This window comes from Leopardus geoffroyi, chromosome E2 (genome assembly GCF_018350155.1).
Source record: "Leopardus geoffroyi isolate Oge1 chromosome E2, O.geoffroyi_Oge1_pat1.0, whole genome shotgun sequence".
In the NCBI taxonomy this organism is placed as follows: domain Eukaryota; kingdom Metazoa; phylum Chordata; class Mammalia; order Carnivora; family Felidae; genus Leopardus; species Leopardus geoffroyi.
The window spans coordinates 52,088,111-52,099,477 of record NC_059335.1 but is presented as its reverse complement, the minus strand read 5'-3'; the positions used below and the strand labels follow the sequence as shown (position 1 = coordinate 52,099,477).

The window sequence follows — 11,367 nt, the reverse complement described above, 5'->3', positions numbered from 1 at the left end:
CGACTCCATTCTGATGCTAACCCCATGAGGTTCTGGAGTGATGGGAAGTTCAGAGTGGGCGGCCAAGAAAGAATTCTTGAAGACGTCTACACACACACACACATACACACACACACACACACATTTAATGTTTATTTTTCAGAGAGACAAACCCGTGGGCAGAAAGAGCTGCCCTGGGGTTGTGAAGACTGGTTATATACTACAGAGTTGGGGGAGGTTAAAGTCAAGAGGAACTTTCTTTTTTTGTTGTTGTCGTTGATATTTGTTTTAATGTTTACTTTGTTTTTGAGAGAGAGTAAACACCAGCAGGGGAGGGGCAGAGAGAGAGGGAGACACAGAATCTGACGCTGGCTCCAGTCTCTGAGCTGTCAGCACAGAGCCCAATGGGGGGCTCGAACCCATGAACCGAACCATGAGACCATGACCCGAGCCGAAGTTGGATGCCCTACCCACTGAGCCAGCCCAGCGCCCCAAAAGGAAGTTTCTTAATGGGGTTTCCATATGTTAAATAAGACTCAGATTACTGGAGGCCTAGCTATTGACAAACTAAGGTTGTTTTCCCCTCTAGCAATGCATTAACATTAAGACAGTAGGGAGTTACTGGACTTTAGGCTATTGATAAGATTGCCCTTTTCTTCTAAACTGATGGAGACTCTATCAGTTTAACCATTTGTTTTTGGGCCTTTTCTTTGTTCTTGGGCAGCGGGAAATGACTGAGGACTGTCAGACTTATCCCACCTGCAGGGGGGTGGTTTCGTGGGTGTCAGCTTGCCTTCTGCTCCCTCATCAAAACTCCCAGGATTCACACAGACACCGCACCTCAAGGGCTCCATAGCCCGTTAGACTGACCCCACTTGGGACACCAGCCACAAACGGGGTGCCCAGGCTACCCCCACTTTTTCCTGACCCACGATCCCCTCTCAGGTTCAACGTTTGCTGGAACAGCTCCCGGAACTGTGGAAAACACTTTACTTAGGTTTTACCAGTGTTCATGGAACAAGGAGGCCATTACACAGAATTGGCTCTAAAGCCTTGGCGGCTTTAGGTAAGCAAATCAATATCTAAGCTTGTAACTGCCTCGGGGTTAGGAAGTCAAAACACTAAGGACAACCTACCTACAAACAGCCCATGAGGCTGTAAGCTTTAAGCTTTAGCCAATCGACCATAGCCTTACCCTGCTTCCACCTTTGCTGTACCCAAGCCTCTCTGAGCTCCCATTAAAGTGCTCCTAGCCACACCTGGTTTCACACTGCCCATTCAAAGCAGTTTTGCTCAAATAAAAGTCATAAAATTGTTAATGTGCCTCACATTGTCTTTTAATAGTTCTAGTGTCAGGGAACCCAAGGAGATCCCCAACATCCCCTGGGACCAAGAGTCACCAGATGATGGTACCTGCTAGATCCCTTGAGCTCGCTGCTGTGGCTGCCCCAGAGGTGGTGGGCCCATCCTACTTGGATCCTGTTGTGTTAAGAGCTTTCAGGTTATTTGAGCTTTTTTTTTTTTTTTTTTTTTTTTTTTTCCCCCAGACAATCCGGAAACCCACTGGAGTCAGACCGAATCTGATTTAGAAACTGGATAGGTCCGGTGTCAGACTGGTTCTGACTTAGAAACCAGCTGGGTCCAGGGTGAGACTGGCTCCAGGGCTGGACTGCTTCTGGTTAGAAACTGCATTGAATCTAGAATCAGACTGGTTCCAAGTCAGAGTGACCTGGGTCCAGTGTGGGTCCTCAGGTATTAACATTTTGTTTTAAGGCTGAACAAGCCGATTAACCGCACCGAAGATAATCTTGAATTACAGTGGCCACAAGGGAGAACTTTTAACCTAGGCTTACCAGTTACGAGGTGCTCTAGGAGGAAAAAAAGGGTCTCAGTCAGGCCCTCACTATAAAGGGTAGAGGGAAAATTATTTTTTCCTTCTCTGTAGTTTCTGGTGACCAGGATGAGACTTGCTGGGATACCCCACTCACTCTGGAGCCTGAAGGCAGCATCCTTGGAAAACTGGCAGAAGACAGCAAAGGGTAGGAATTCTTATCAAAGGCAGAGATCCCAGATCCCTACCTGTAGTGCGTGGTCGAGAGAGGAAGGTAAAATTTCATGTTGTCTCTTCCTTTCCAAATTCGAATTGGCAGGAAAAAAATATTGGTTATCAATCCTTTCTCTCCCAAGGACGGCTCTTGCTGTCTCGTTTTGTGTGCCGAGAATTTGGTTTGGGTGCTGTCAGATTGGAGGCTCCCAAAATACGGCCAGACAGAAATGGGGACGGTTGCCCGTTTGTGGCCAGGGTCCTACCAACCGTTGCCAGCTCTCAAGAGGAATTCCTCAGTCTTTCTTTCAGTTTTCTCTAGGAGTGGCTCTGCATCTGGGAGGGCAGTATCCTTTGCATCTTCTTTGGGGACCTTCTCTTGCACCTTCCCCTGTGTCCATGGGGTTGTTCACTATTGCCAGGAATATTTACTGTTTGTCCCAGGTGAAACCTGACGATATATTCCAATATGTTCAAAAGGTGTTGTTGTTGTTGTTGTTGTTGTTGTTTTTAAGTAGCTCTAGGGTCATAAGTTGGCCAGATTGGAAGCTGATATTCAGAGCCTGTAGGAACTTTTCTTAAGCCTTCTCCCTTAAGCTAAAATGAAACTATATACCCAGAGGGAAAGCCTTGTGGAAGTACTTACTAAAAAATTCTGAAGAAACACAACTCTAAATCTAGAGCATAGAATTATTTTTTTAAGTATTTCTTTTTTTTAATTTAATTTTTAATTTTTAATTTAAAAAATAATTTTTAAATATGAAATTTATGGTCAAATTCGTTTCCATGCAACACCCAGTGCTCATCCCAACAGGTGCCCTCCTCAATGCCCATCACCCAGCCTCCCCTCCCTCCCACCCCCCCATCAACCCTCAGTTTGTTCTCAGTTTTTAAGAGTCTCTTATGTTTTGTCTCCCTCCCTCTCTAACCTTTTTTTTTTCCTTCCCCTCCCCCATGGTCTTCTGTTAAGTTTCTCAGGGTCCACATAAGAATGAAAACATATGGTATCTGTCTTTCTCTCTATGACTAATTTCACTTAGCATAACACTCTCCAGTTCCATCCATGTTGCTACAAAAGGCCATAATTCATTCTTTCTCATTGCCACGTAGTATTCCATTGTGTATATAAACCACAATTTCTTTATCCATTCATCAGTTGATGGACATTTAGGCTGTTTCCATAACTTGGCTATTGTTGAAAGTGCTGCTCTAAACATTGGGGTCCAAGTGCCCCTGTGCATCAGTACTCCTGTATCCCTTGGGTAAATTCCTGGCAGTGCTATTGCTGGGTCATAGGGTAGATCTATTTTTAATTTTTGAGGAACCTCCACACTGTTTTCCAGAGCGGCTGTACCAGTTTGCATTCCCACCAACAGTGCAAGAGGGTTCCCGTTTCTCCACATCCTCTCCAGCATCTATAGTCTCCTGATTTGTTCATTTTAGCCACTCTGACTGGCGTGAGGTGGTATCTCAGTGTGGTTTTGATTTGTGTTTCCCTGATGAGGAGTGACGTTGAGCATCTTTTCATGTTCCTGTTGGCCATCCGGATGTCTTCTTTAGAGAAGTGTCTATTCATGTCTTCCGCCCATTTCTTCACTGGATTATTTGTTTTTCGGGTGTGGAGTTTGGTGAGCTCTTTACAGATTTTGGATACTAGCCCTTTGTCCGATATGTCATTTGCAAATATGTTTTCCCATTCCGGTGGTTGCCTTTTAGTTTTGTTGATTGTTTCCTTTGCAGTGCAGAAGCTTTTTATCTTCATGAGGTCCCAATAGTTCATTTTTGCTTTTAACTCCCTTGCCTTTGGGGATGTGTCAAGTAAGAAATTGCTGCAGCTGAGGTCAGAGAGGTTTTTTCCTGCTTTCTCCTCTAGGATTTTGATGGTTTCCTGTCTCACATTCAAGTCCTTTATCCATTTTGAGGTGGTTTGTTTTTTTTTTTTTTTTTTTTGTGAATGGTATAAGAAAGTGGTCTAGTTTCATCCTTCTGCATGTTGCTGTCCAGTTCTCCCAGCACCATTTGTTAAAGAGACTGTCTTTTTTCCATTGGATATTCTTTCCTGCTTTGTCAAAGATTAGTTGGCCATACGTTTGTGGGTCTAGTTCTGGGGTTTCTATTGTATTCCACTGGTTTATGTGTCTGTTTTTGTGCCAATACCATGCTGTCTTGATTACAGCTTTGTAGTAGAGGCTAAAGTCTGGGATTGTGATGCCTCCTGCTTTGGTCTTCTTCAAAATTACTTTGGCTATTTGGGATCTTTTGTGGTTCTATACAAATTTTAGGATTGCTTGTTCTAGCTTCGAGAAGAATGCCAATGCAATTTTGATTGGGATTGCATTGAATGTGTAGATAGCTTTGGGTAGTATTGACATTTTGACAATATTTATTCTTCCAATCCATGAGCATGGAATGTTTTTCCATTTCTTTATGTCTTCTTCAATTTCCTTCATGAGCTTTCTATAGTTTTCAGCATACAGATCTTTTACATCTTTGGTTAGGTTTATTCCTAGGTATTTTATGATTCTTGGTGCAATTGTGAATGGGATCAGTTTCTTTATTTGTCTTTCTGTTGCTTCATTATTAGTGTATAAGAATGCAACTGATTTCTGTACATTGATTTTGTACAAAAAATTTCTGTACATTGATTTTGCGACTTTGCTGAATTCATGTATCAGTTCTAGCATACTTTTGGTGGAGTCTATCGGGTTTTCCATATATAATATCATGTCATCTGCAGAAAGTGAAAGCTTGACATCATCATTGCCAATTTTGATGCCTTTGATTTCCTTTTGTTGTCTGATTGCTGATGCTAGCACTTCCAATACTATGTTAAGCAACAACGGTGAGAGTGGACATCCCTGTCACGTTCCTGATCTCAGGGGGAAAGCTCTCCGTTTTTCCCCATTGAGGATGATCTTAGCTGTGGGCTTTTCATAAATGGCTTTTATGATGTTTAAGTATGTTCCTTCTATACCAACTTTCTCAAGGGTTTTTATTAAGAAAGGATGCTGAATTTTGTCAAATGGTTTTTCTGTATCGATAGACAGGATCATATGGTTCTTATCTTTTCTTTTAATAATGTGATATATCACATTGATTGATTTGCAAATGTTGAACCAGCCCTGCAGCCCAGGATCCCACTTGATCATGGTGTATAATTCTTTTTTTTTTTTTTTTTTTTTTTTTAATTTTTTTCAACGTTTATTTATTTTTGGGACAGAGAGAGACAGAGCATGAACGGGGGAGGGGCAGAGAGAGAGGGAGACACAGAATCAGAAACAGGCTCCAGGCTCTGAGCCATCAGCCCAGAGCCTGACGCGGGGCTCGAACTCACGGAACACGAGATCGTGACCTGGCTGAAGTCGGACGCTTAACCGACTGCGCCACCCAGGCGCCCCAGTGTATAATTCTTTTTATATGCTGTTGAATTCGATTTGCTAGTATCTTTTTGAGAATTTTTGCATCCATATTCATCAGGGATATTGGCCTGGAGTTCTCTCTTTTTGCTGGGTCTCTGTCTGGAATCAAAGTAATGCTGGCTTCATAGAATGAGTCTGGAAGTTTTTCTTCCCTTTCTATTTTTTGGAACAGCTTAAGAAGGATAGGTATTATCTCTGCTTTTTTTTTTTTTTTTTTTTTAATTTTTTTTTTCAACGTCTATTTTATTTTTGGGATAGAGAGAGACAGAGCATGAACGGGGGAGGGGCAGAGAGAGAGGGAGACACAGAATCGGAAACAGGCTCCAGGCTCTGAGCCATCAGCCCAGAGCCCGACGTGGGGCTCGAACTCACGGACCGCGAGATCGTGACCTGGCTGAAGTCGGAAGCTTAACCGACTGCGCCACCCAGGCGCCCCCTATCTCTGCTTTAAATGTCGGGTAGAATTCCCCTGGGAAGCCATCTGGTCCTGGACTCTTCTTTGTTGGGAGATTTTTGATAACTGATTCAATTTCTTCACTGGTTATGGGTCTGTTCAAGTTTTTGATTTCTTCCTGTTTGAGTTTTGGAAGTGTGTGGATGCTTAGGAATTTGTCCATTTCTTCCAGGTTGTCCAGTTTGTTGGCATATAATGTTTCATAGTATTCCCTGATAATTGCTTGTATTTCTGAGGGATTGGTTGTAATAATTCCATTTTCATTCATGGTTTTATCTATTTGGGTCATCTCCCTTTTCTTTTTGAGAAGCCTGGCTAGAGGTTTATCAATTTTGTTTATTTTTTCAAAAAACAAACTCTTGGTTTCATTGATCTGCTCTACAGTTTTTTTAGATTCTAAATTATTTATTTCTGCTCTGATCTTTATTATTTCTCTTTTTCTGCTGGGTGTTGAGTGTCTTTGCTGTTCTGCTTCCATTTCCTTTAGGTGTGCTGTTAGGTTTTGTATTTGGGCTTTTTCTTGTTTCTTGAGATAGGCCTGGATTGCAATGTATTTTCCTCTCAGGACTGCCTTCACTGCATCCCAAAGCATTTGGATTGTTGTATTTTCATTTTCATTTATTTCCATGTATTTTTTAATTTCTTCTCTAATTTCCTGGTTGACCCATTCATTCTTTAGTAGGGTGTTCTTTAACCTCCACGCTTTTGGAGGTTTTCCAGACTTTTTCCTGTCGTTGATTTCAAGCTTCATAGCATTGTGGTCTGAAGGTATGCATGGTATGATCTCAATTCTTTTATACTTAAGAAGGGCTGTTTTGTGACCCAGTATGTGATCTATCTTGGAGAATGTTCCATGTGCACTCGAGAAGAAAGTATATTCTGTTGCTTTGGGATGCAGAGTTCTAAATCTGTCTGTCAAGTCCATCTGGTCCAATGTATCATTCAGGGCCCTTGTTTCTTGATCCTGTGTCTAGATGATCTATCCATTGTTGTAAGTGAAGTATTAAAGTCCCCTGCCATTACCACATTCTTATCAATAAGGTTGCTTATGTTTGTGATTAATTGTTTTATATATTTGGGGGCTCTCGTATTTGGCGCATAGACATTTATAATTGTTAGCTCTTCCTGATGGATAGACCCTGTAATTATTATATAATGCCCTGCTTCATCTCTTGTTACAACCTTTAATTTAAAGTCTAGTTTGTCTGATATAAGTATGGCTACTCCAGCTTTCTTTTGACTTCCAGTAGCATGATAGATAGTTCTCCATCCCTTCACTTTCAATATGAAGGTGTCCTCAGGTCTAAAAGGAGTCTCTTGTAGACAGCAAATAGATGGGTCTTGTTTTTTTATCCATTCTGATACCCTGTGTCTTTTGGTTGGAGCATTTAGTCCATTTACATTCAGTGTTATTGTTGAAAGATATGGGTTTAGAGTCATTGTAATGTCTGCAGGTTTCATGCTTGTAGTGATGTCTCTGGTACTTTGTGGTCCTTGCAACATTTCACTCACAGAATCCCCCGCAGGATCTCTTGTAGGGCTGGTTTACTGGTGATGAATTCCTTCAGTTTTTGTTTGTTTGGGAAGACCTTTATCTCTCCTTTTATTCTGAATGACAGACTTGCTGGATAAAGGATTCTCGGTTGCATATTTTTACTGCTCATCACATTGAATATTTCCTGCCATTCCTTTCTGGCCTGCCATATGGGTCTCCCTTTATAAGTTAGAGCCTCTTTATCCCTAGCTGCTTTCAGAATTTTCTCTTTATCCTTGTATTTTGCCAGTTTCACTATGATATGTCATGCAGTAGATCGATTCAAGTTACGTCTGAAGGGAGTTCTCTGTGCCTCTTGGCTTTCAATGCCTGTTTCCTTCCTCAGATCAGGGAAGTTCTCAGCTATGATTTGTTCAAGTACACCTTCAGCCCCTTTCTCCCTCTCTTCTCCTGGAATTCCAATGATATGGATATTGTTCCATTTGATTGCATCGGTTAGTTCTCTAATACTCCCCTCATACTCCTGGATTTTTTTGTCTCTCTTTTTCTCAGCTTCCTCTTTTTCCATAATTTTGTCTTCTAATTCACCTATTCTCTCCTCTGCCTCTTCAATCTGAGCTGCGGTTGCCTCCATTTTATTTTGCACCTCATTTATAGCATTTTTTAGCTCCTCATGACTGTTTCTTAGTCCCTTGATCTCTGTAGCAATAGATTCTCTGCTGTCCTCTCTACTTTTTTCAAGCCCAGCGATTAATTTTATGACTATTATTCTAAATTCTTGTTCCGTTATATTGCTTAAACCGTTTTTGATCAATTCGTTAGCTGTTGCTACTTCCTGCAGTTTCCTTTGAGGAGAATTCTTCTGTTTTGTCATTTTGAGTAGTCCCTGCGGTGGCTCCAAACTGTCTGGAGTAACTTGCGTTGGTGGGCGGGGCCACAGTCAGACCCGATGTCTGTCCCCAGCCCACCGCTGGGGCCAAGGTCAGACTGGTGTGTACCTTATCTTCCCCTCTCCCAGGGGCAGGACTCACCGTGGAGTGGTGTGGCCCCTGTCTGGGCTACTTGCACACTCCCAGGCTTGTGGTGCTGCTTTGATGGGATCTGGTGTATTAGTCGGGGTGGATCCGCAATGTGCACAGGGAAGGGAGGGGCCCAGCAGCACCGGGAGGGAGGCAGGCAGATCCATCGGAGGGATGGATCCACAGAAGCACAGCGTTGGGTGTTTGCGCTGTGCAAGCAAGTTCGGTGCCAGGAACTGGTTCCCTTTGGGATTTTGGCTGGGGGATGGGAGAGGGAGAGGGCGCTGGCGAGTGCCTTTGTTCCCCGCCGAGCTGAGTTCTGTCTTCCAGGGCTCAACACCTCTCCCTCCTGTTGTCCTCTCGCCCTCCCGCTCTCCGAGCAGAGCTGTTGACTTTTAACATTCCAGATGTTAAGTCCCGCTGGCTGTCAGAACTCACACAGTCCGGCCCCTCCGCTTTTGCCAGCCAGACTCGGGGGCTCTGCCTTGCAGGGTGGGCTGCCCCTCCACCGGCCGGCCCCCTCCCGCCAGTCCAGGTAGCGCGCACCGCCTCTGCACCCTTCCTACCCTCTTCTGTGGTCCTTTGTCTACACTTGCCTCCAGAGAGTCCATTCTGCTAGTCTTCTGGCAGTTTTCTGGGTTATTTAGGCAGATGTGGGTGGAATCTAAGTGATCAGCAGGACGCGGTCGCTGCCATCTTCTCCCCATCCAATCCCCTAATTTTTTTATTTTTAAGTAAGCTCCACGCCCAATGTGAGGCTTGTACTCATGACCCCAAGATCAAGAGTCACATGCTCCACCAAGCTAGCCAGCCAGGTGCCCCTGGACCACGGGATCTTTTGATTTCCATCTTAGTTGAAGAACTTCTCCTTGATACAAAATCAAGGCTAATGTAGTTGGATAAGCAGGTCAGTGTCTTGATAGGATATCATTCCAGTTGCAAACCAGTGCTTTGAGGAATTAAAATAACTGTACTGGTCTTACAAATCGAGTCTTTACAAGAACAGAAATGTGGCCATAGACACATTTTAAAGCAAACCTATCCTCTTTATCAATCTCCAGACTTCCCCAGTTCATTTCCAAAGACTTGCAAATATTGTGAAAGAGTTGGATTTAGGAAACAAAAGCCCTTCTTGGAGGAACTTTTATCTTTTCTCTGTGCCTTTGAGATGTCATTGTAGGCACCCAGAGCCAGCTTTGAAATGCAAACTTCAGGGAGGTATTTCTTGTCCAAAAAACAAAAAACTACTCAGGTGGATGAAAAATCTTTAAGTCTTTCCCACAATTATTAGTAAAAGCTTCAGCCATCTGAGCAGGTAAACTTATTTTATCTGTCAGAAACACAATTTGGATCCAACTGTTAATTTGTTTGTTTGTTTGTTTGTTTGTTTATAAAGTACAACTATCCCCACAGTCTATTTTATTTTATTATTTATTTGTTTATTTTTTAACGTTTCTTTATTTTTGAGAGAGAGAGTGAGAGAGTGAGAGACAGAGCATAAACAGGGAGGGGCGGAGAGAGAGGGAAACACAGAATCCAAAGCAGGCTCTAGGCTCCAAGCTGTCAGCACAGAGCCCACTGTGGGGCTCAAACTCATGGACAGTGAGATCATGACCTAAGCCAAAATCAAATGCTTAACAGACTGAGCCACCTAGGCGCCCCCAACTGTTCATTTATAAACTAGTGAGGTTTGCATTACTGTATCCTGGCTAAAATTTTAAAATGAAAGTGGTAAGATCTGAGTCTATATATATTTTTGTATTTTTATGTATATATACTGTAGATATGTGATATTTTTCTACCCCTGGACTGTATAACCTATAACCAAAATTGATTTGTAAAGAGTTCTAGTAGATTGGCTTAAAGACAAATAAACATTTACATAAATTAAGCACACTTTCAGAAATATAGAAATGAACCCAAATGTTTTTTCAATTTAATGGGATCTAGGATAATCACAAAATAAAACCTAGTTTTAATTTGTTGGTTTAATTAAAACAGGCATATCTTTAGAGTTATCAGCATTGAATATAATATTTTCATTTTATTTAGTTTAATGAAAGTCAGGTTATCTCTAGTATAAATTTGTCAGCCAAAAAGATAAGATGATGGTTAGCTGTTTAATGTCTCATGAAATTTTTATGAGTAGTCTGAGAATAGTACTTAAGAACAATAGATAGAAGTAAGATAAAAGTTTATTATAAAGAAACTTTTCAACAATAATGAGTCTTTATGGTATGCCTATCTAAAAATAGTTTCCAAAGTCCTTTTGGTAACTTGAAACCTTAAAGTTATACTGAAATAAGTTAAAGGAATATTTATTGAATATCTAGATCATTTCCCAAAAAGACAAAATACCAAAACATTAATTACTGAACATAGGCCTATCTACTCTTTGGTTTCCTTTTACAGAGGAACTAAAGATACTCGGGTCTATTAGTAAACAAGTTTTGTGCCACATTGAAAAGTTTATTACGGGAAAGAATATACTTCTAGAAATTGTGAAATGTATTTTTATAAATTTGCCAATCCACAGAATGCTGGTGCAACAGTCTACCATTGCTTTCTTCTTAGTTTTCACTGGAATTAAGGATTCTAAGGACAAAGAGCTCTTATCAATATATGTAGTTAAAACTACTTGGAGGGCACCTCGGTGACTCAGTCAGTTAAGCATCCAACTTCAGCTCAGGTCATGATCTCACGGTTTGTGAGCTTGAGACCCGTGTCAGGCTGTCTGCTGTCAGCTCAGAGCCCGCTTTGGATCCTCTGTCCCCCCCTCTCTCTGCCCCTCTCCTTCTCTCAAAAATAAACATTAAAAAAAAAAACACTTAGAAATAATAAAGATGAGAACAACTGCGTACAAAAAATAGGTAAGGAAAGTAGAATGAGTGTTTGTTCTAGAATTAGAAACAGGAAAAACACCCAGACAGAATCAGAATGGATCTGAAAAAGTTGTA

At 41.8% G+C, this 11,367-nt stretch overlaps 1 long non-coding RNA gene across 1 annotated transcript in view; it reads left to right on the top strand.

Annotated features, from left to right (window-relative positions):
- Positions 1-928: 928 nt before the first annotated feature.
- LOC123577661 overlaps positions 929-11,367 on the top strand; it is a 75,938-nt gene continuing 65,499 nt past the window's right edge. The window contains exons 1-2 of the long non-coding RNA XR_006701990.1: positions 929-1,045; positions 1,925-2,018. This is a non-coding gene — a long non-coding RNA (uncharacterized LOC123577661). The remainder of the gene's footprint in view (positions 1,046-1,924; positions 2,019-11,367) is intronic.